Raw genomic sequence first — 26,041 nt, 5'->3', positions numbered from 1 at the left:
TAATACTGATCGTTCGTGTGTAGTGGGTTCGTATATGGCGACCGATTGCAGGGAAGTATGGACAGCGATGCATCTCTCGTGTGTGTCAGACCCTGTAGAGTTCCATCATGGAGACTATTTGCTTAAAAGATGCAATTCGACACGCCAGTGCTCTTTGGTTGCACGCCGGTGCTTTGACGAAAACTCCAGTGAACGCACGACTCTAACTTCGCGCCCCACGTCATCTGACCCTAAGCCAGTCGAATATTTAGGGGATTTTAATGTGGGATGGGCCCACGGTTCCCCTTCACGACGCCTGCGAGGAATACTTCCATTGAGGTGTCTGATTTCCAGTGGAGGAATGGGGCAGTCCATTCTGCCTCAACAGCCTGAAGCAGAGAAGGTGGTGATCAGTTCCACGTCGGTTTCTGGAGTGAAGTCGAGGTTCTAAATAATCTCAGAGGTGTCCCGTTGGGTTCAATTCGGGTCAATGGGAAGGCCAGTCAATTTCGGGAATATATTCCCCAAAAAATCATTGCATAAAAGATACTGCTTTATGACAGGGTGCGTTGTCATGATGAGACAGTCACCGTCTGCGAACGGTCCCCCTACACTCCGCGGAACGTAGTGCTGTGAAACGTGGCTTCATATTCTTCCGCATTTAGCGTTTCCTTGAGTGCAGTAAGGGGACCACAATCCGACCACGAAAATTACCCACATATGGTAACACTACCCCATCCGTATTTCAATGTCGGTACTCACGTTACCGACACGCGACTGTTCCAGATTTAGAAGGCTTAAGATTTCCCCGATTGATTTATTACTCAGATGATTCCCAATGCCTACCTGCTTCGCTGCCGACAACACAACACTGCCCGCCTCCTACTACACCTTTTGTACTGATTGACGATCCGTTTTGTACTGATTGGCGATCTTTTACAGAAGTTCGAAATTTAGCGCGGACTTCAATGCGAAATGCCTATAACAGTTTCCACAACGAAACTTTGTCTCGAAACCTGGCAGAAAATCCAAAGAGATTTTGGTCGTATGTGAAGCATGTTAGCAGCAAGAAACAATCAAAGCCTTCTCTGCACGACAGCAATGGAGATACTATCGAAGACAGTGCTGCCAAAGCAGAGTTACTAGACACAGGCTTCCGAAATGCCTTCACAAAAAGGCGAAGTAAATATTCCAGAATTCGAATCGAGAACAGCTGCCAACGTCAGTAACGTAGAAGTAAATATCCTCGGAGTAGTGAAGCAACTTAAATCACTTAATAAAAGCAAGTCTCTGGTCCAGACTGTATACCAATTAGGTTCCTTTCGGAGTATGTTGAGGCATTAGCTGCATACTTAACTATCATGTACAGCATTTCGCTTTACCTAAAGACTGGAAAGTTGCACAGGTCACACCAATATTCAAGAAAGGTAGTAGGAGTAATCCACTAAATTACAGGCCCATATCGTTAACGTCGATGTGCAGCAGGATTTTAGAACATATTTTGTGTTCGAACATTATGAATTACCTCGACGAAAACAGTCTATTGACACACAGTCAACATGGGTTTAGAAAACATCGTTCTTGTGAAACACAACTAGCTCTTTATTCACAAGAAGTGTTGAGTGCTGTTGACAAGGGATTTCAGATCGATTCCGTATTTCTGGATTTCCGGAAGGCTCTTGACACTGTACCACACAAGCGGCTCGTAGAGAAATTGCGTGCTTATGGAATATCGACTCAGTTATGTGACTGGATCTGTGATTTCCTGTCAGAGAGGTCACAGTTGGTGGAAACTGACGGAAAGTCACCGAGTAAAATAGGAGTGATTTTTGGCGTTCCCCAAGGTAGTGTTATAGGCCCTTTGCTGTTTCTTATCTATATAAACGATTTGGGGGACAATCTGAGCAGCCGTCTTCGGTTGTTTGCAGAAGACGCTGTCGTTTATCGACTAATAATTTCATCAGAAGATCAAAACAAACTGCAAAACGACTCAGAAAAAATATCTGAATGGTGCGCAAGGTGGCAGTTGACCCTAAATAACGAAAAGTGTGAGGTCATCCACATGAGTGCTAAGAGGAACTCGATAAACTTCGGTTACACGATAAATCAGTCTAATCTAAAACCGTAAATTCAACTAAATACCTAGATATTACAATTACGAACAACTTAAATTGTAAGGAATACATAGAAAATATTGTGGGGAATGCTAAGCAAAGACAGGGTTTTATTGACAGGACACTTAGAAAATGTAACAGACCTACTAAAGAGAATGCCTACACTACGCTTGTCCATCCTCTTTTAGAATACTGTTGCACGGTGTGGGGAACTTACCAGATAGGACTGACGGTGTACATCGAGATAGTTCAAAGAAGGCAGCACGTTTTGTATTATCGCGAAATATGGGAGAGAGTGTCACAGACATGATGCAGGATTTGGGTTGGACATCATTATAAGGGAGGCGTTTTTCGTCGCGACGGAATCTTCTCACGAAATTCGAATCACCAACTTTCTCCTCCGAATGCGAAAAGAATTTTGTTGACACCGACCTACATAGGGAAGAACACCACGATAAAATAAGGGAAATCTGAGCTCTTACGGAAAGATATAGGTGTTCATTTTTTCCGCGCGCTATACGAGACTGAAATAATAGAGGATTGTGAAGGTGGTTCGAAGAAGCCTTTGCCAGGCACTTAAATGTGATTTGCAGAGAATCCATGCAGATGTAGACGATGGTCAGCTTCGCATTACCCAGCTCCGTCCGGACACCTTTCATCAGCTAAAATTTGACACACACTATCAGAGCGAAATGTATCCTCCGCAGTTACTGAAAGCGGTACGTTTCTGCCACTGCCCATCTCTGATCACATTGGAAAATACGCTCCTGGCGGCTGGGACCGCCTGCGACCGCTCCACGCGCCACCAGCTTTTCGTCCGCGTATCGACCGCAGCGCGGCGCCGCGGCGCACTTTTGCATTTTATGGCGCCACGAATCTGGGCCGAGTCATGGGTCAGTCCCACAGCGATGTGTAGCAAACGCATCTCACCACCCAGCGTGTACACTCGAACATATGTAACTACACTACTGGCCATTAAAATTGCTACACCAAGAAGAAATGCAGATGATAAACGGGTATTCATTGGACAAATATAATATACTAGAACTGACATGTGATTACATTTTCACGCAATTTGGGTGCACAGATCCTTAGAAATCAGTACCCAGAACAACCACCTCTGACCATAATAGCGGCCTTGATATGCCTGGGCATTGGGTCAAACAGCGCTTGGATGGTAACAGGTCCAGCTGTCATGCAGCTTCAACACGATACCACAGTTCACCAAGAGTAGTGACTGGCGTATTGTGACGAGCCAGTTGCTCGAACACCATTGACCAGACGTTTTCAATTGGTGAGAGGTCTGGCGAATGTGCTGGCCAGGGCAGCAGTCGAACATTTTCTGTACCAGTGTGGCGTTCGCTGTGTTATTCGGTGGTTTGGTATGTAACTAATTTGTAAATGGAAATGATAATCTTATTTTATTACACTGAGTAATTACTAAATAATTTTTCTCCCGGCTAAAGATTTGATCAAGTTGCTAAAGAACTCCAAGTTAACGTCGTGTTAAAGTGTTGTCTGTAAGCTGTGTAAGTGTCACTAAATCACAGTTCATACAACGGATTCTATACAACTAAAGATTATGATGGAGACAGTTATCTTCAGCAAAATGATCATTAAAACCACCGAATATCAGCCGCGCGCAACACAGACATATGTTACTTGAAACAATATTCTTCGCAACTCGTGCGTAATTAATTTCGGCTCCATACATCAGCTAGAAAAGTTTGTTATAACGATTGTGCTATGAGCACTGTTTTAAAGAACCGATCTGATTCGAATTATTTTCATTCAAATGAGTTCGGGACCACCGGTGCACATTTATTTTTACACATTTGTATTACGTTCAGCATTTATGTTTGCAGAGTTGCGTAATTTTAATTTGCCGCTGAAACAATTGTTAAGATGGCGGCAGACAATTGATAGAGACTTTCTATTGTTATACCAAATAAGTATTTTAACTGCTTATTAAACTTTACAGAAACTTTACTTTCGTATTGTGCACTATTTAGACTTCATCAAGCAACATTTGACTTGTTTCTACGGAAAACACAGACAAAAACGCGATACAAATCGCTATCACCAATGACTGCGCTCATTGCAGCGTAAAGAAACAATTACCACAGATAATGCTTACTGAGAGAGGAATTACAGTTACAAATAATTATTCACTCATGTGTATAATAATAATTAACTCAATTTTCAGTAATAACTAACAAATAATTACAATTTCTTAACAGACCTCAGTTTGACACGCGTCTTGCATGCTGAACCTACAAAAACCGTCCAACAAAAGGTAAAAACAAAGAAAGACAAACACAGATCATAAAAGGAATTTACAATTATCATTGTCTTTGCATAATACACATCGATATGTCCAATCATAAAATATTATACACTCCTGGAAATTGAAATAAGAACACCGTGAATTCATTGTCCCAGGAAGGGGAAACTTTATTGACACATTTCTGGGGTCAGGTACATCACATGATCACACTGACAGAACCGCAGGCACATAGACACAGGCAACAGAGCATGCACAATGTCGGCACTAGTACAGTGTATATCCACCTTTCGCAGCAATGCAGGCTGCTATTCTCCCATGGAGACGATCGTAGAGATGCTGGATGTAGTCCTGTGGAACGGCTTGCCATGCCATTTCCACCTGGCGCCTCAGCTGGACCAGCGTTCGTGCTGAACGTGCAGACCGCGTGAGACGACGCTTCATCCAGTCCCAAACATGCTCAATGGGGGACAGATCCGGAGATCTTGCTGGCCAGGGTAGTTGACTTACACCTTCTAGAGCACGTTGGGTGGCACGGGATACATGCGGACGTGCATTGATCTGTTGGAACAGCAAGTTCCCTTGCCAGTCTAGGAATGGTAGAACGATGGGTTCGATGACGGTTTGGATGTACCGTGCACTATTCAGTGTCCCCTCGACGATCACCAAAGGTGTACGGCCAGTGTAGGAGATCGCTCCCCACACCATGATGCCGGGTGTCGGCCCTGTGTGCCTTGGTCGTAAGCAGTCCTGATTGTGGCGCTCACCTGCACGGCGCCAAACACGCATACGACCATCATTGGCACCAAGGCAGAAGCGACTCTCATCGTTGAAGACGACACGTCTCCATACGTCCCTCCATTCACGCCTGTCGCGACACCACTGGAGGCGGGCTGCACGATGTTGGGGCGTGAGCGTAAGACGGCCTAACGGTGTGCGGGACCGTAGCCCAGCTTCATGGAGACGGTTGCGAATAGTCCTCGCCGGTACCCCAGGAGCAACAGTGTCCCTAATTTGCTGGGAAGTGGCGGTGCGGTCCCCTACGGCACTGCGTAGGATCCTACGGTCTTGGCGTGCATCCGTGCGTCGCTGCGGTCCGGTCCCAGGTCGACGGGCACGTGCACCTTCCGCCGACCACTGGCGACCTCACGCCCCACGTGTTGAGCAATTCGGCGGTAGGTCCACCCAGCCTCCCGCATGCCCACTATACGTCCTCGCTCAAAGTCCGTCAACTGCACATACGGTTCACGTCCTTGCTGTCGCGGCATGCTACCAGTGTTAAAGACTGCGATGGAGCTCCGTATGCCACGGCAAACTGGCTGACACTGACGGCGGCGGTGCACAAATGCTGCGCAGCTAGCGCCATTCGACGGCCAACACCGCGGTTCCTGGTGTGTCCGCTGTGCCGTGCGTGTGATCATTGCTTGTACAGCCCTCTCGCAGTGTCCGGAGCAAGTATGGTGGGTCTGACACATCGGTGTCAATGTGTTCTTTTTTCCATTTCCAGGAGTGTATAAATATTAATTCACTATTTTTTCATATGTCGAATAGACAATGTTTACAACTTCCAGAGGCACAATTTCCTCTCGTCGCACTGTAGCCAAAATTTTATCACGTGGATGTTACACCAGAAAGGCCCGTACAGGACCTGCAACATGCGATCGTGCATTATCCTGCTGAAATGTAGGGTTTCGCAGGGATAGAATGAAGGGTAGAGCCACAGGTCGTAACACATCTGAAATGTAACGTCCACTGTTCAAAGTGCCGTCAGTGCGAACAAGAGGAGGGCGAGACATGTAACCAATAGCACCCCATACCCTCACGCCGGGTCATACGCCAGTATGGCGATGACGAATACACTCTTCCAATTAGCGTTCACCGGGATGTCGCCAAACACGGATATGACCATCATGATGCTGTAAACAGAACCTGGATTCATTCGAAAAAATAACGTTTTGCTATTCGTGCACCCAGGTTCGTCGTCGAGTACACCATCGCAGGCGCTCCTGTCCGTGATGCAGCGTCGAGGGTAACCGCAGCCACGGTCTCTGAGCTGATAGTCCATGCTGCTGCAAACGTCGTCGAACTGTTCGTACAGATGGTTGTTGTCTTGCAAAAGTCCGCATCTGTTGTCCCGGGGATCGAGACGTGGCTGCACGATCCGTTACAGCCATGCGGATAAGATGATTGTCATCTCGACTGATAGTGATACGAGGACGTTGGGATCCAGCACGGCGTTCCGCATTACGCTCCTAAACCCACCGATTCCATATTCTGCTAACAGTCATTGGATCTCGACCAACGCGAGCAGCAATGTCGCGATACGATAAACCGCAATCGCAATAGGCTACAATCCGACTTTATCAAACTGTGAATCGTGATGGTACGCACTTCTCCTCCTTACACGAGTCATCACAACAACGTTTCAGCTGGCAACGCCGGTGAACTGCTATTTGTCTATGGAAATCGGTTGGAAACTTTCCTCACGTCAGCACGTTGTAGGTGTCGCCACCGGCGCGAACCATGCGTGAATGCTCTGAAAAGCTAATCATTTGCATATCACAACATCTTCTTCCTGTCAGTTAAATTTCTCGTCTGTAGCACTACGTGGTGTAGTAGTTTTAATGACAATTACTGTAAATTCAGCCTTACCAAAAAAAGGCTTTCAATGTACAAATTCTCGTTTAGACTGTCGAATGTTGCTAATCAGAAACCCAAATATGCCAAAACACTTCATTAACAGTCCACGAATTATCACGTTGGAATTTTCTTAACTGTTGTCGTTGTTGTGGTCTTCATTGATGCAGTTCTCCATGGTACTCTGTCCTGTGCGAGCCTTTTCACTTACTCCAAGCTACATTCATTGAAACTTGCTCACTGTATTCGTGCTTAGTTTTACCTGTGCAATTTTTACCTCACACACTTCCCTCCAGTGCAAAATTGACGATTCCTTGAGGCCCTAGAATGTGTCCTACCAACCGACCCTGTATCCTATCCTTTACTAGTTAGTTAGTTGGTTGCGTGTTCCATTGATCAATAGCACGGTACGGTAGCCGTTATGATGTAGAACGTGTCAAGTGCACAAGCAATGGACATATGAAGCAAGAGTTTTTAATATATATATTAAAATACAGAGTTGAAGATAAATATTGCTATTATTTACCCCTTTCCTTATATGGCACAAAATGCATATACCATATTTATACATTTATTTATTCCTATTCAAGAATTCATCTATGGTATAGAAGGAGTTGTCAAGGAGATATGATTTCAATTTATTTTTGAAGCTATTACTGTTGTCTGTCAGACATTTTATTTCGTCTGGTAATTCGTCGAAAATTTTTATAGCAGCATGTTTTACCTCTTTCTGTGCGAAAGTTAGGTTGAGTAAAGGATAGTGTAAGTCTTCCTTTTTGCTGGTATTATAATCATGAAAGTCACTGTTGTTTTTTAACTGGTCCATGTTGCTGAGAACAAATTTCATTAGTAGGTAAATGTACTGTGAGGCTGTCGTAGGAATTCCCAATCTTTTAAAAAGATGCCTACAAGATGTGCGACTATGAACCCCACACATTATTCTAACAACTTTTTTTTGAGCAGTGAATACTTTTTGTCTAAATGTTGAGTTACCCCAAAATATTATTCCATACGACATCAGAGTGTGAAAGTATGCAAAATATGTTAGCTCACTAATTTCTGTATCTTCAAAATTGGCAATTATTCTGGTTGCAAAAGTTGCTGAACCTAGTCGCTTTAGAAGATCCAAAATATGAATTTTCCAATTAAGATTCTTATCTATGTGTACACCCACCCAAAAACTTAGTATACTCTACCCTGTCTACTGACTTCTGTTGTTGTGCTATCTTTATTGAAGGCACTGTACTTTTTGCAGCAGAAAATTGGATGTTGTTGTTGTTGTCTTCAGTCCTGAGACTGGTTTGATGCAGCTCTCCATGCAACTCTGTCCTGTGCTAGCTTCTTCATCTCCCAGTACCTACTGCAACCTACATCCTTCTGAATCTGCTTAAGTGTATTCATCTCTTGGTGTCCCTCTACGATTTTTACTCTCCACGCTGCCCTCCAATGCTAAATTTGTGATCCCTTGATGCCTCAGGACATGTCCTACCAACCGATCCCTTCTTCTAGTCAAGTTGTGCCACAAACTTCTCTTCTCCCCAATCCTATTCAATACCTCATCTTTATTTACGTGATCTATCCACCTTATCTTCAGCATTCTTCTGTAGCACCACATTTCGAAAGCTTCTATTCTCTTCTTGTCCAAACTAGTTATAGTCCATGTTTCACTTCCATACATGGCTACACTCCATACAGAGGATAAAGTAGGTAAAAAGAGGAGGGCTGCTAGAAATCCTTGGGTAACAGATGAAATACTGAATTTAATTGATGAAAGGAGAAAATATAAAAATGCAGTAAATGAAGCAGGCAAAAAGGAATACAAACGTCTCAAAAATGAGATCGACAGGAAGTGCAAAGTGGCTAAGCAGGGATGGCTAGAGGACAAATGTAAGGATGTAGAAGCTTACCTCACTAGGGGTAAGATAGATACTGCCTACAGGAAAATTAAAGAGACCTTTGGAGAAAAGAGAACCACTTGTATGAATATCAAGAACTCAGATGGCAACCCAGTTCTAAGCAAAGAAGGGAAGGTAGAAAGGTGGAAGGAGTATATAGAGGGTCTATACAAGGGCGATGTACTTGAGGACAATATTATGGAAATGGAAGAGGATGTAGATGAAGGTGAAATGGGGGATATGATACTGTGTGAAGAGTTTCTCAGAGCACTGAAAGACCTGAATCGGAACAAGGCCCCGGGAGTAGACAACATTCCATTAGAACTACTGACGGCCTTAGGAGAGCCAGTCATGACAAAACTCTACCAGCTGGTGAGCAAGACGAATAAGACAGGCGAAATACCCTCAGATTTCAAGAAGAATATAATAATTCCAATCCCAAAGAAAGCAAGTGCTCACAGATGTGAAAATTACCCAACGATCAGTTTAATAAGTCACAGCTGCAAAATACTAACGCGAATTCTTTACAGACGAATGGAAAAACTGTTAGATGCGGACCTCGGGGAGGATCAGTTTGGATTCCGTAGAAATGTTGGAACCCGTGAGGCAATACTGACCTTACGACGTATCTTAGAAGAAAGATTAAGAAAAGGCAAACCTACGTTTCTAGCATTTGTAGACTTGGAAAAAGCTTTTGACAATGTTGACTGGAATACTCTCTTTCAAATTCTGAAGGTGGCAGGGGTAAAATGCTTTTCTTCGGAACCCAAACTCATCATCGAGCATTTCTGCTCCTACCAGTTTTTTCCATTCGTCTGTAAATAATTAGTGACAGTATTTTCAGATGATGAAAATTGGATGTACTGTGTTTTTTCAAAGTTTAGAGCAACCCCATTTGCAGAAAATCAATTAACGACTTTTCGAAAGACCTTATTTGTATCATTTTCAATTGGAGTTGCCTTTACTAGATTAATAATGATGCTTGTATCATCAGCAGACAGTGTCAGTTCAGCTTCCTGTTTCAGATAGGAAGGGAGGTCGTTCACATATACCAAGAACAGAAGGGGACCCATGATTGAAACCTGTGGTACACCTAATGTAATTTCACCCCAGTTAGATGAAGTGGCAACTAAAACTCTGCACAACCGTATCTCACTCCCTTCTCAAATACCAATTCCCCGTCATGCCCTTCGACTGGTTTCTGTACAATTGTAAATAATCTTTCCGTCCCCTTATTTTACTGTTTAACCCTGCTACCTTCACAGTTTCAAAGACTTCATACCAGTCAACATTGTCAAAAGCTTTCTGTAAGTCTGCAAATGCTATTAATGTAGGTTTGACATCCTCTAGCCTTTTCTGAAAGATAAGTTGTAGGGTTAGTTCCTACTTTTCTTCGGAACCCAAACTCATCATCGAGCATCTCTGCTCCTACCAGTTTTTTCCATTCTTCTGTAAATAATTAGTGACAGTATTTTGCAAGCATGACTTATTTCGCTGATGGTTCGGTAATACTCACATCTGCCAGCACCTGTTGTCATTGGAATAGAAATACGCTGTATAAAAAATAAATTTTAACAACCCCTGTTTCAGGATGATCAGCGGCCCCGAGGTTCTCCACCGTGGGGCAGCGACAACACTTCCTACCAACACGGTACGTGGCGGGTCTGCTCTGCTCTCTGCGTCACTGTGTGGTGTACGTTACTGCCGCACGGAAACACTCTTATCGCAACATAGATAGCTCTATTGACATACAATACCTAATTAGTCTATATGCAAAACACGTTTTTTCTCTCTTTACAGTTACTCCATATAATTTGCATCATATTAACTGATGTTTCCGACGCTTCTTGGTAGAGCAACATAGTTCTGCATCCTTTAACGATTAACTGAAACATGACCGAAAGAATAAATACATAGCAACCAGATGTGTTTGTCTCTGTTATGGAAGTGTGTGTGCGGTAGGATTCGAATGGCACACAAATATAATCATAAACAGCTAACCATATGTACCTTAAAAAATACAGACCAAATGACATTCGCAACAGCCTAGCTGTACTCCACACAGTAAATACCGGTAGTAAACCTTATATGCCAGAACAGTTAGAAATACTGCTACACAAAGAAAAACTTTCTGATGACTTGTTAAACGAATAGAGCTTAACAGTTACAGCTTTTCGGCAATTTTAAAAGTTTACTTTTCCTACAGAAATAAGTATTTAAGACTTACAACAATACCAAAAGGTCATATCTGATATGTACATAAATTAATATTCAACAAATGACTTCTATACATAAATAATAAAGTTACACTTTTGTATCATCTTAGAAACAACAGTATCTGCATATATATATATATATATATATATATATATATATATATATATATATATATATATATATATATATATATAAAAACTGAAGATAAGCCGCCATTGCTCTAAATGCATCATGCACTGAAATAGAAATTACGATTTGTGACTGTAGGCGGTTAGCTTATATTTTACGAAATAAAATATTCACGTAAAAACCACTGATAGCAATGGATAAAAAATTAAAAAATTGAGAAAAGACTGTATTAAGTTTGGTGATTTCCACATAGTGCAGACAAGTTTCTCCTTATGCCTAAAAATTTTGATAAGGAGAACGAGTTACATATCAGCGCTGGTCACTTTCTTGACGGGAAATGAGGTGCGCAAACACATAGTGGGACGTAGAGTTGTGTGTGCCTATTTCCCATTAGTAATAATAAGCAAACGTCCGCCCACGGCTTTTAATATATAGTGGAGCACAATTTTGTGACCGTAAAGCTGAAAGTACACTCCTGGAAATTGAAATAAGAACACCGTGAATTCATTGTCCCAGGAAGGGGAAACTTTATTGACACATTCCTGGGGTCAGATACATCACATGATCACACTGACAGAACCACAGGCACATAGACACAGGCAACAGAGCATGCACAATGTCGGCACTAGTACAGTGTATATCCACCTTTCGCAGCAATGCAGGCTGCTATTCTCCCATGGAGACGATCATACAGATGCTGGATGTAGTCCTGTGGAACGGCTTGCCATGTCATTTCCACCTGGCGCCTCAGTTGGACCAGCGTTCGTGCTGGACGTGCAGACCGCGTGAGACGACGCTTCATCCAGTCCCAAACATGCTCAATGGGGGACAGATTCGGAGATCTTGCTGGCCAGGGTAGTTGACTTACACCTTCTAGAGCACGTTGGGTGGCACGGGATACATGCGGACGTGCATTGTCCTGTTGGAACAGCAAGTTCCCTTGTCGGTCTAGGAATGGTAGAACGATGGGTTCGATGACGGTTTGGATGTACCGTGCACTATTCAGTGTCCCCTCGACGATCACCAGAGGTGTACGGCCAGTGTAGGAGATCGCTCCCCACACCATGATGCCGGGTGTTGGCCCTGTTTGCCTCGGTCGTATGCAGTCCTGACTGTGGCGCTCACCTGCACGGCGCCAAACACGCATACGACCATCATTGGCACCAAAGCAGAAGCGATTCTCATCGCTGAAGACGACACGTCTCCATTCGTCCCTCCATTCACGCCTGTCGCGACACCACTGGAGGCGGGCTGCACGATGTTGGGGCGTGAGCGGAAGACGGCCTAACGGTGTGCGGGACCGTACCCCAGCTTCATGAAGACGGTTGCGAATGGTCCTCGCCGATACCCCAGGAGCAACAGTGTCCCTAATTTGCTGGGAAGTGGCGGTGCGGTCCCCTACAGCACTGCGTAGGATCCTACGGTCTTGGCGTGCATCCGTGCGTCGCTGCGGTCCGCTCCCAGGTCGACAGGCACATGCACCTTCCGCCGACCACTGGCGACAACATCGATGTACTGTGGAGACCTCACGCCCCACGTGTTGAGCAATTCGGCGGTACGTCCACCCGGCCTCCCGCATGCCCACTATACGCCCTCGCTCAAAGTCCGTCAACTGCACATACGGTTGTGCGATGGAGCTCCGTATCCCACGGCAAACTGGCTGTCACTGACGGCGGCGGTGCACAAATGCTGCGCAGCTAGCGCCATTCGACGGCCAACACCGCGGTTCCTGGTGTGTCCGCTGTGCCGTGCGTGTGATCATTGCTTTTACAGCCCTCTCGCAGTGTCCGGAGCAAGTATGGTGGGTCTGACACACCGGTGTCAATGTGTTCTTTTTTCCATTTCCAGGAGTGTATTTACAGAGAAGAGTTTCGGAACATGCGTTATTATAAAAGGAACAAATTTATCAACTTGAATAAGAGGCTTAATTTTAGGCATCTATTAAGTAGCCCGTGAAATTTATTCGAAGAATAGTAATAACACCCTTGTCAAACACGTGTTCAGGCAATAGAGCCAAATGATTTAAAACCAATAGCTTACTTCTGTCAATGTATTATGCAGCACAATATTATGCGTGTGAAGCCCAATCAGTTGCCTGAAAAGGCACCTATAATTGGGTCACGTGTTAATTAATGACTGTTGTTGCCAAAAACCATCTGACTGTGTAGGACGTCTAATTTTTACACATAATTATTACAACTAAATATAGCAATAATGACTTTACTTCAAAACCTTGTACGGACTACGTACCTCGCTACTGAACAAAAGTGAAACTGTACAGTGAGAATATAAAAGATGGAAATACTAAACGTGTATGATACGGTTAAATACAGAGAGAAGTCAAACTGACAAAAAAGTGAGGAATTATCAGAGGGCGAGGAAAGCCATCTATGGGCAACCATCATGAGCAGCGGGGACAGACCTGTAGAACACTATTTCTGAGGCAAGCATACATAGATAATAATCAGTCATTAGGAGAAGCAGTACATCTGATGAATTGGATGCCAAGACGTAGACCGGCATGTATAGGTTACAACTGTAATTTATTAGATATTACGGCGGGGCATAGATTGAAGGTGGATAGGAAGAAATGGAGACGTCATCGAATAATGTAAAAGAATCGTGACTGAGAAGTAAAAGATGACGCCGCCATTCTTTGTGGCAATACTTTGACTGTCTGATGACCTGTGTACATCTCTGTTCTCACAGGTCAGCTGCGGCCGCTGTACTTGAGGATCAGCAACACGCCCCCTGACGTCAAACATGCAGGTATGCTTCATACCACAGTTAACAGCAGTGCGTTTCCACCAACAGCCTGTTTAAGATTGCATTCTTTTGCTTTCCGACCTAATATTATATTTTTCAGTAAATATACAAACACGAACGAGGTAAGTGTGATAGCAAATTGAGGAGAAACTACACTACTAGGCATCAAAATTGCTACACCAAGAAGAAATGCAGATGATAAACGGGTATTTATTGGACAAACATATCATACTAGAACTGACATGTGATTACATTTTCACGCCATGTGGGTGCATAGATCCTGAGAAATCAGTACCCAGAACATCCACCTCTGGCCGTAATAACGGCCTTGATAGCCTAGGCATTGAGTCAAACAGAGCTTGGATGGCGTGTACAGGTAAAGCTGCCCAAGCAGCTTCAACACGATACCACAGTTCATCAAAAGTTGTGACTAGAGTTTTGCGACGAGCCAGTTGATCGGCCACCATTGACCAAGCGTTTTCAATTGGTGAGAGATCTGGAGAATGTGCTGACCAGGGCAGCAGTCGAACATTTTCTGTATCCAGAAATGCCCGTACAGGACCTGCAACATGCGGTCGGGCATTACCCTGCTGAAATGTAGGGTTTCGCAGGGATCGAATGAAGGGTAGAGCCACGGGTCGTAACACATCTGAAATGTATCGTTCACTGTTCAAAGTGAAGTCAATGCGAAAAAGGGGTGACCGACACATGTAACCAATGGCACGCCATACCATCACGGCAGGTGATACGCCAGTATGACGATGACGAAAACACGCTTCCAATGTGCGTTCTCCACGATGTCGCCAAATACGGATGCCGCCATCATGATGCTGTAAATAGAACATGGATTCATCCGAAGAAATGACGTTTTGCTATTCGTGCACCCACGTTCGTCGTTGAGTACACCATCGCAGGCGCTCCTGTCTGTGGTGCAGCGTCGAGGGTAACCGCAGCCGTGGTCTCCGAGCTGATAGTCCATGCTGCTCCAAACGTCGTCGAACTGTTCGTGCAGATGGTTGTTGTCTTGCAAACGTCCCCATCTGCTGACTCATGGATCGAGACGTGGTTGCACGTGCCGTTACAGCCATGCGGATAAGATGCTCGTCATCTCGACTGCTAGTGATACGAGGTCGTTGGGATGCAGCACGACGTTCCGAATTACTCTCTTGAACCCACCGATTCCATATTGTGCTAACAGTCATTGGATCTCAACCATCACGAGCAACAATGTCGCGATACGATAAACCGCAATCGCGATAGGCTACAATCCGACCTTTATCAAAGTCGGAAACGTGATCGTACGCATTTCTCCTCTTTACACGAGGCATCCCAACAACGTTTCACCAGGCAACGCCGGTCAACTGCTGTTTATGTATGAGAAATCGGTTAGAAACTTTCCTCATGTCAGCACGTTGTAGGTGTCACCACCGGCGCCAACCTTGTGTGAATGTTCTGAAAAACTAATCATTTGCGTATCACAGCATCTTCTTCCTGTCGGTTAAATTTCGAGTCTGTAGCACGTCATCTTCGTGATGTAGCAATTTTAATGGCCGGTAGTGTATATTTGGAAATTTGTGGTAGTGTACTATAGGACCAAACCGCTGAGGTCATCGGTCCCTAGACTTACACACTACTTAATGTGACTTAAACGAACTTACGCTAAGGACAAGAAACACACACCCATGCCCGAGGGAGGACTCGTGCCTCCGACACAAGGAGCCGCGCGAACCGTGACAAGGCACTACAAATATGGAAACAAGATGTGTGGGAAGACTGAGATTTGTCTAAAGTAGGGGCGAAAAATGGTTCAAATGGCTCTGAGCATTTGCGACTTAACATCTGTGGTCATCAGTCGCCTAGAACTTAGAACTAATTAAACCTAACTTACCTAAGGACATCACACACATCCATACCCGAGGCAGGATTCGAACCTGCGACCGTAGCAGTAGCACGGTTCCGGACTGAGCGCCTAGAACCGCGAGACCACCGCGGCCGGCAAAAGTAGGAGCGTTTATTGGATAGTTCCTCCGCCAGGCGCCGAAAGCCCAATGGATGTCGACCGGCCACCGTGTCACCCTGTGTCACGCGGACGCGGTGTCCAAATGGCTCTAAGCACTATGGGACTTAACATGTGGGGTCATCAGTCCCCTGGACGAGGTGTGGAGGGTTACGTCGTCAGCCGGCTTTCCACAGGTCGGAGCCGCCACTTCTTAAGCAGCTCCTCAGCTGGCACCAAGGGGCTGAGTGAGCCCGTGCCATCCCCTCCCCCCTCCCCCCAAGAGAGGAAAAAGCACTGCCAGTACCGGGAATCGAGCCCGGGTTCTCCGCATGGCAGCCATCTGCGCTGACCGTTCGGTTACGAAGGCGGACGAGCCCGTTTATGTGTACGTGCACGGTACTGCCGGAGCCGTAAACGTTCTTGAAGCTACGTGTGGAATCAGTACTGGACGGCTATGGAGTTCCGAAGCGATGCGTGTGGAAGCAATGACAGGGAACCCAGTGTTCGTGAAGTCGTTGCCATTTTAGAAGCTGACGTTAACGCAGAAGACGGCAGCCTGGTTGTTGTTTCGTGTCACGAGACAAGTAGAAGCTTGCAAGAACTCAGTCTTAGTGTTGGCGATCGTACTTAGCAACGTGCTGTTGGCATATAACAAGACAGAAATTGCTTTTTGCTATTGTAGTACTATAGTGTCAGTTGTCGACTTGATTTACAAAATGATTCCGTTTGGACGTCTGTTTAAAGCTGCGTTAGGGATGTTGTTGTTGTTGTGGTCTTCAGTCCTGAGACTGGTTCGATGCAGCTCTCCTTGCTGCTCTATCCTGTGCAAGCTTCTTCATCTCCCAGTACCTACTGCAACCTACATCCTTCTGAATCTGCTTAGTGTATTCATCTCTTGGTCTCCCACTACGGTTTTTACCCTCCACGCTGCCCTCCAGTACTAAATTGGTGATCCCTCGATGCCTCAGAACACGTCCTACCAACCGATCCCTTCTTCTAGTCAAGTTGTGCCACAAACTCCTGTTCTCCCCAATTCTATTCAATGCTTCCTCATTAGTTATAAGATCTGCCCATGTAATTTTCAGCATTCTTCTGTGTCACCACACTTCGAAAGCTTCTATTCTCTTCTTGTCCAAACTATTTGTCGTCCATGTTTCGCTTCTATTCATGGCTACACTCCATACAAATACTTTCAGAAACAACTTCCTGACACTTAAATCTATACTCGATGTTAACAAATTTCTCTTCTTCAGAAATGATTTCCTTGCCATTGCTAGTCTACATTTTACATCCTCTCTACTTCGACCAGCATCAGTTATTTTGCTCCTCAAATAGCTAAACTCGTTTACTACTTTAAGTGTTTCATTTCCTAATCTAATTCCCTCAGCATCACCACATTTAATTCGACTACATTCCATTATCCTCGTTTTGCTTCTGTCGATGTTCATCTTATATCCTCCTTTCAAGACACTGTCCATTCCGTTCAACTGCTCTTCCAAGTCCTTCGTTGTCTCTGACAGAATTACAATGTCATAGGCGAACCTCAAAGTTTTTATTTCTTCTCCATGGATTTTAATACCTACTCCGAATTTTTCTTTTATTTCCTTTACTGCTTGCTCAATATACAGATTGAGTAACATCGGGGAGAGGCTACAACCCTGTCTCACTCCCTTCCCAACCACTGCTTCCCTTTCATATCCCTCGACTCTTATAACTGCCATCTGGTTTCCGTTCAAATGGATGGTTAGGGATGTTTCGCTCAAATTATTAGTGTCATCACAACACCCTCTACGCTACCTGTATGAGAGTTTTTCTCCTCTTCTAATTGAAGCCTGGTGGAACTGAGAAGGGCTCGTATAGGCTGCTGGTTGTTAAGTTTTTACGTACGCAGTGCGCCCGTAGTAACAGTAAATGGCATATGTAATCTAATTACGAACAATTATACGAGATGTGACACGACTTTTACTGATGATGATGACGACTGCAGCCATGCTAAGGCGTCAGCCGTGAGTTTGGCTTTGAATACACTGTGGCAATGAACTAAAACCTACAACAGGAATTCGTTAAAGAAGTACTACGACAGTTAGAATCATTTTACCCAGCTGATTGCCTTCAATAAAGGTTTCAGATGTCGTTTCTCTGGTCGTCATCCGCACACCTATTTTTAAACCCCTAAACCTTAGCTCTGCAGTCGCACTTTTGTGCTAAGTTCCTGAGGGACCAAACTGTTGAGGTCATCGGTCGCTCGGCTTACACGCTACTTAATCTAACTTAAGCTAACTTACACTAGGAGCAACAGGCACACCCATGCCCGAGGGAGGGCTCGAAGCTCCGACCGCGCGAACCGTGGCAAGGCGCCTAGACCGTGCGGCTACCCCACGCCGCTGCAGTCGTATTACAATGGGAAAAAAAGACGTCAGTTCTGTTGACTGTTGATATGAGAGTATTTTAAACGTTTCTCGTTTCAGGAATATGAAAATAAAAAGAAAACAGGTCTCACCATTATTACCACACAGTCGACACAATGTCACTAATTCCACTAGCACGCCCTACTGTCAATACAAAAATACGCCATTATACATATTACCTGATGTTTCAAAGCCGAGTAATTTATTTACGTAACGATACTATTTTGGCCGGCCTGTGTGGCCGAGCGGTTCTAGGCGCTTCAGTCAAGAACCGCGCAACCGCTACGGCATGCCTCGGGCATGGATGTGTGTGATGTCCTTAGGTTAGTTAGGTTTAAGTAGTTCTAAGTTCTAGGGGACTAATGACCTCAGATGTTAAGTCCCATAGTGCTCAGAGCCTTTTGAACCATTTTTTGATATTTTTATAATATTTAAGTATTCATTTGCTATGCGAGAAATTACAATTTTATTGGCCTTATACGCCATTATTGAAGGCATTTTCATTATAAAGAGCTGACAGTATTATTACTGCTCAGAAGTATTTATATATTTCAGCACTTACATTTAATAGACAACTGCGCACCTTATGTCACACTAGCTTTTTTTTTAATAGCTCAACATATTACGGATTATTGCCGTTTCTGTTCATGCTAATCGATCCCATTTTACATGCTGCTACATGTTTTTTCTACACTACCATCCCAGTATTGTAAATGACACTGGTCTGCAATAAAATGGTCGATCTCTGCAAATGCGCCATCGGCGTCGTATTCGTCCCTTCCCATGAAAAGAGGTAACCCACAAGTCCTGTATAAGAGACGCATAGATCACAAGTCCACCCAAGCCGAGCACAAATGTACAGTTAGTGAGCAGCGACTGTGTCATGGCCTAAAAGACATGGCGAATTGTACAGGCCGGTGACATTTTTTCTGTATTCCCTAAAAGTTAAATGTGCGGAGATGGATGCCCGTCCGTACTAGTGAGCTGTGCTGGAAGCTTGTCCTTCGCTAACAGCCCGCGAGTCCTCTGAGCGGTATTGACCAGAGGGCGGTGAACGCAGGCACCAGGTTCAATAAACCGCAGTGCAACGACCGCTACATCGTAAAATATCATTTCTGTCGACTGAGTGTCATTCACCCTAAAGTGACTAAACAGAACGTTGCGGTTACGGGAAAAAACGTTGTTAATTCCAGGTAACATCAGTTGAGTTCCATCCCGGTGTCCGTTCGTGGCGAACGACAATACATGTTGACAGTTAAATAACTTATTTTATTCCTAAATTAATAATTTTAGGCATTTACTTTATCTGTTAAGTTCAGTTCGTTCAGGATCTCTCTTACAACTAAGCAGTTACTGGAGACTGGATGAAAATTAGATCAGAAATAATAATAATAACAATAATACTAATGGTAATGATTAGTCTGTGTCACATATCGTAGTTCTCTTGTCAAATGGGAATAATAAATCATAACAAGGACACGTCTCAACTGTAGCAACAGAAACAAATTGGAGAATAAGCTAACGGTCCCGATAGGAGCGGTAAACAGTAGTGAATAGTCAGAGGAAGAGATACAGAAAAGCATTTGAGATAGAAGAAAAAGCAGAGGTAAAGAGGTTGGGATGTCAGTAACTGGGAGAGTGTAGACTGTAGGACTGAGATACCGGTTTGCTGTGAGGGACGAAAAATACAGCTTAGACATTTCGAAATGAAAGCTTTTACGTACACACACACACACACACACACACACACACACACACACACACACACACACACAAACACAAACACAAACACATTTCCGTCTCGATCGCAAAAACTAAAATGTTGACATTTTCGATGACTTATGCGCCATCAGCTGAAATAAAACTCCTGGTTACGACCAAAACGTCAGTGTGATTTGCTTATCTGATGACGCATCTGAAACTGGTTATCTCTTAATAAAAATACTTTGCGATCGAGTCGTAACACTAACAGTATTCCAACGGCTACATCTCAGTAGGGATCTGAGCATTTCATAATATGAGTGCATGTGCTTGTGTGTGTGTGTGTGTGTGTGTGTGTGTGTGTGTGTGTGTGTTATGACACTGCAGCCATTCACCAACCAAATAAGTTTCCCCGTAATGCACGTAAGATGCAGAACCAAGCTGTCTTGAAGAGGAACCACACGCACAAGGTATGTCCGCTGTCAATGTCGCAGCTTCCCTTCGAGTATAGTCGAAGTATCCTGGTCTCGTTTCTCGGTGTTGACGGAATCGATGTCTACCTTCACTTTTCCTCCCACCAATACACAGGTCTTTTCTCCTGTTCTGTATCTTTTTTATAGTCTCTTTCCCGTTATCGTAACATTTTTCCCCGGGTAACATCTTACTAAATAAATAAACCTAATATACGCACGTCATTATCAAATTATTTGTCACTTTTCACAATATTTGTTCATGAATTTGTCTCATTAAATTAAATTTAATCGCAGTTTTTAATCTGTTGTGCTTCTGCTAGAGATTTCTGCCCGGTTTCAGAAACATAAATTATGAAAATAAGAGCGTGCGTTGTCCGAGATCCTAAAATAAAGTGAGGAGATACCGTTAGAAATGAAGAAGAAAAACATGGAAGGGAAGAAATCTCCTAAGGAGCGATTGACTAATCGACTATGCACTAAAACAACCAGAAGTAATTGAGTACTGTAATATGTGTGGGTGGAAATATCGTCACTAGGTGGGACCGGGCATAGAAGGATTTAAAAATAGGCGTCCGGTTGACGACCAGAGAAACGAATGTGAAATTTTTACTGAAGTCAGTCAGCTAGGTAAAAATATTTTGACGGTCATAGTAGTTACTCTCTTTCAGAGACCATAATCATAATTTGTCAGACGTTAGGGAACCATTTTAACCACTGTAGGCTGTCATTTTTGTTACTTTAATACACTATGCATATAAATTAAACCACTGGTCAGCTTTGGCGTTAGGCCATTATCAAATGTGTGATATTGGTGATAAGTGTGTCACATTTTTAAAAAAAATTTGCGTGTTATGTACGGGCGGACCGACACTCCACACACATATCCCGCACCTTTACTGTCCAATAAGCTACCTGTTAGTAAAATTTTTGCCTACATGAAAGTTGTTCCTGTACGCTGACGGGTTTGTGCAAGAGTGTTGCGCGGACCCTCCCGCCGAAGATTCGAGTCCTCTGTGTGTGTGTGTGTGTGTGTGTGTGTGTGTGTGTGTGTGTGTGTGTGTTGTTCTTAGCATAAGTTAGTTTAAGTAGTGTGAAAGTCTACGGACAGATGACCTCAGCAGTTTGGTCCCTTAGAAACTCACACACATTTGAACATTTTTTGCAGGAGTGTATCTGTAAAATTCGAGATGTGTATATGTGGGAACGGGTCTGTCGACGCATAACGCCCAACAAACCTTTTTAGGCGTGACACACACATCAACGGTATCACATATTTGATAATGGCCTAAGGCCGAACCTAGACAGTAACGCCATTTTATATGCATGGTGCATTAAAGGGAAAAAATACTGAGAGCCTACAATGGTTAAAATGATTTCTTCATTTAGACGGTACACAGATCCTGTGGACCCATACTCGGAGAAATTACACATTAAGGAGTTTTCCTTTACCTCTGTATATCAGAGTTTCGTCCACTCTGTTATTATGTAATATGTAATTATGAGAATGATCCCTCCTTCAGTCATCCAAGTTTTTGAATCAGTACCTACCTTCTTCAATAAGGCATTCATTAGTGGGATTAACTGTAGTCTAACACGCATCGACAAGTAGAGTAATATGCGCCAACATTTGTGCAAATTGCCCCACTGACAAAATTTTGAAATTTCTGAGGTAACATTATGTGCGTGTTTTGAACCAGAGTTACAGAATAATTGCATTTCGTTTCTAGAATAACGCATTTGTCGCGGTGCTCCTGTTCCATGGGAAGTTTAGTCACCAGACGTGACACCAATGGGCTTATCCTTCTGGCGGTGTGCGAAGGGCCTAGCTTAGGGAAGTCCAGTCGATATTCACATGGGTTTGGCTCCCTTGGATTGTCGCCAAGGAAGTAGATCGCCCAATTCCTAGGTCTCTAAGACAGTCAGTGGTACGATGCTACAGTATACACGCTGCCGTGATAATATTGGTTGAAATTTTGAGCAATAGCTGCAAGGCAACAGTTCTCCATTTGTCGTCTTGTGCCCTACACTTACGGCAGAGATTGAACACACTGTTGTCAAATTCTACGTGTTTCGTATGACTGCTGCATTTTTTGAGATGTACCTTTTGGTGACAGCAAAACTACAGAGTTTTGCATTGTTGTGAAGGTATTTCTGCAGAGAGGTAGTTGTAAGAGGTCCACGATTAAAGAATTTGTTGCTAGCGCACTCGAGCAGATGTAATTTCGATGGATTGCTCATGCGTTGCCTGCTATAAGAGAATCTCAGACCAGAGAGCAGTGTTGTCAGCTGTAGGAGTAAGCAGTAGCGAACAGTCGTGTGTGTCGAGTTGGCTGGGCTGGTCGTAGGGAGCGATGGCGGTGTCTGAGCTTTGTAGTATAATGTAAAAGCAGCCTCGAGCATATGTAGTATTCTTATATCAAATCCCATGTAAATTTTTTAAAAAAATCTGTTAATAATAATCTTTCTCATAAAAATTAACTTTGGACAATCATTCATCTCAATTTAAAGAATTTACTAATTCCTCTAATCCCGATTATTGTAAAGAAAAATCAGTTGTTTCTTTTTATACATGACAAATCTATTGGCCAGCATTGCTCCGAGCTGTGCCAGAAATTTTTCTTATAGGAGCAGATATATACGCGTTATCCGGCAATCTTATTGAGGTAAGAATTTTCATTTTTATTCAGAATGATCTTTCAGGGCCATGACGCAGCTCTGCTGACGTCCAAAATTTACCAGTTAAAATTCACAGTCAATTATTGAAAGGTTATAAGTGAGCCACAATTTTATTGAGAGGTTAGTCACATTGTATTATTGGTAGGTTACGGAATAATAAACTGTTGCTAGGTTACACTAAATGTCAATGCTAAACATATTTTCACTGTTGGGTAGCTACGCTAAATGTGAATGTTATGATTATTTTTTTTATCTGTTGGGAGGTTACATAGTTCAGGTAAGTTACCGTCTAAATGATAATCAAATTACACTGCCTAGCAAAAAAGTGAAGCACAAGAAGAGGGAGGCAACGAAATGAAACTTCATGGGTTGAGAGTGGGTGTGACGTCATTTCAGTGATTACAAAACTGACTCAGAGTTACAAAGTACGCGACAGTGGGAGTCCATTGGTCAGAAGCTTCAGAAAGGGACGTCTCGCTAGCTCACCTCCATGTTCTCAACTGTCCCTGTCGCGGCGCCGACAGCAGCCTGCGCTCGTGGCGGTAGCTCGCTAGCCCGTCTGCAGCTCTTCCGAGACCGGGCTAAAGAGTGTTCGCTGCACAGTACTGCAGTCCTGCCCTGTGGTGCTTAGACGTGGCCCAACAGAACCTCGACGACGGGTACGTCTGCCCTCACGTTCCCAGGCAGTCCAGCATCGCCACATACATGTGGACGCTGCACGATTCGACCACCTGGACAAAAGCAGACAGACGTTCAGGCCACTTTCGAATACGCGGCTTCGCGGCCTTCACAGTGATCATTCAACACCTTTAGCTGTTCACACCCTTTATACAGAGTTGTCCATTGATCATGACCGGGCCAAATATCTCACGAAATAAGCGTCAAACGAAAAAACTACAAAGAACGAAACTTGTCTAGATTGAACGGGGAACCAGATGGCGCAATGTGGGCCCCTCTAGATGGCACTGCCATAGGTCAAACGGATATCAACTGTGATTTTTTAAAAATAGGAACCCCCATTTTTTATTACATATTCGTGTAGTACGTAAAGAAATATGAATGTTTTAGTTGGACCACTTTTCGCTTTGTGATAGATGGCGCTGTAATATGCACAAACATATGGCTCACAATTTTAGACGAACAGTTGGTAACAGGCAGGTTTTTTAAATTAAAATACAGAACGTAGGTACGTTTGAACATTTCATTTCGGTTGTTCCAATGTGATACATGTACCTTTGTGAACTTATCATTTCTGAGAACGCACGCAGTTGCGGCGTGATTACCTGTAAACACCACATTAATTCAATAAATGCTCAAAATGATGTCCGTCAACCTCAATGCATTTGGCAATACGTGCAACGACATTTCTCTCAACAGCGAGTAGTTCGCCTTCCGTAATGTTCGCACATACATTGACAATGCGCTAACGCATGTTGTCAGGCGTTATCTTTGGATCACGACAGCAAATATCCTCCAACTTTCCCCACAGAAAGAAATCCGGGGACGTCAGATCCGGTGAACGTGCGGGCCACGGTACGGCGCTTCGACGACCAATCCACCTGTCATGAAATACGCTATTCAATACCGCTTCAACTGCACGCGAACTATGTGCCGGACATCCATCATGTTGGAAGTACAAGGCCAAACTGTCATGCAGTGAAACATCTTGTAGTAACATCGGTTGAACATTACGTAGGAAATCACCATACATTGCACCATTTAGATTGCCATCGATGAAACGGGGGTGAATTGTCCTTCCTCCCATAATGCCGCACCATACATTAACCCGCCAAGGTCGCTAATGTTCCACCTGTCGCAGCCGTCGTGAATTTTCCGTTGCCCAATAGAGCATACTATGCCGGTTTACGTTACCGCTGTTGGTGAATGACGCTTCGTCGCTAAATAGAACGTGTGCAAAAAATCTGTTATTGTCCCGTAATTTTCTCTTGTGCCCAGTGGCAGAACTGTACACGACGTTCAAAGTCGTCGCCATGTAATTCGTGGTGCATAGAAATATGGGACGGGTGCAATCGATGTTGATGTAGCACTCTCAACACCGATGTTCTTGAGATTCCCGGTTCTCGCGCAATTTGTCTGCTACGGATGTGAGGATTAGCCGCGACAGTAGCTAAAACACCAACTTGGGCATCATCATGTGTTGCAGGTCGTGGTTGACGCTTCACATGTGGCTGAACACTTCCTGTTTCCTTAAATAACGTAACTATCCGGCGAACGGTCCGGACACTTGGATGATGCCGTTCAGAATACCGAGCAGCGTACATAGCATACGCCCGTTGGGCATTTTGATGACAACAGCCATACTTCAATACGATATCGACCTTTTTCGCAATTGGTAAACGGTCAATTTTAACACGGGTAATGTATCACGAAGCAAATACCGTCCGCACTGGCCAAATGTTACGTGATACCACGTACTTATACGTTTGTGACTATTACAGCGCCATCTATCACAAAGTGAAAAAAAGTGGTCCAACTAAAACAATCATGAAGCTTCCTGGCAGATTAAAACTGTGTGCCCGACCGAGACTCGAACTCGGGACCTTTGCCTTTCGCGGGCAAGTGCTCTACCATCTGAGCTACCGAAGCACGACTCACGCCCGGTACTCACAGCTTTACTTCTGCCAGTATCCGTCTCCTACCTTCCAAACTTTACAGAAGCTCTCCTGCGAACCTTGCAGAACTAGCGCTCCTGAAAGAAAGGATATTGCGGAGACATGGCTTAGCCACAGCCTGGGGGATGTT

General features: G+C 44.1%; 1 protein-coding gene across 1 annotated transcript in view; it reads left to right on the top strand.

The window, feature by feature from the left end:
• The window catches only part of LOC126278654 (proline-rich protein 36-like), a 443,922-nt gene that overhangs the window by 114,284 nt on the left and 303,597 nt on the right, over positions 1 to 26,041 (top strand). Inside the window, exons 3-4 of the mRNA XM_049978868.1 lie at positions 10,500 to 10,560; positions 13,965 to 14,024. The gene's annotated coding sequence lies outside the window, so the exon portion shown is untranslated. The remainder of the gene's footprint in view (positions 1 to 10,499; positions 10,561 to 13,964; positions 14,025 to 26,041) is intronic.

This window comes from Schistocerca gregaria, chromosome 6, assembly GCF_023897955.1.
Source record: "Schistocerca gregaria isolate iqSchGreg1 chromosome 6, iqSchGreg1.2, whole genome shotgun sequence".
Taxonomy (NCBI): domain Eukaryota; kingdom Metazoa; phylum Arthropoda; class Insecta; order Orthoptera; family Acrididae; genus Schistocerca; species Schistocerca gregaria.
Note: the sequence above shows the minus strand (reverse complement) of the source record. Positions and strands in the feature narration are given on the sequence as shown.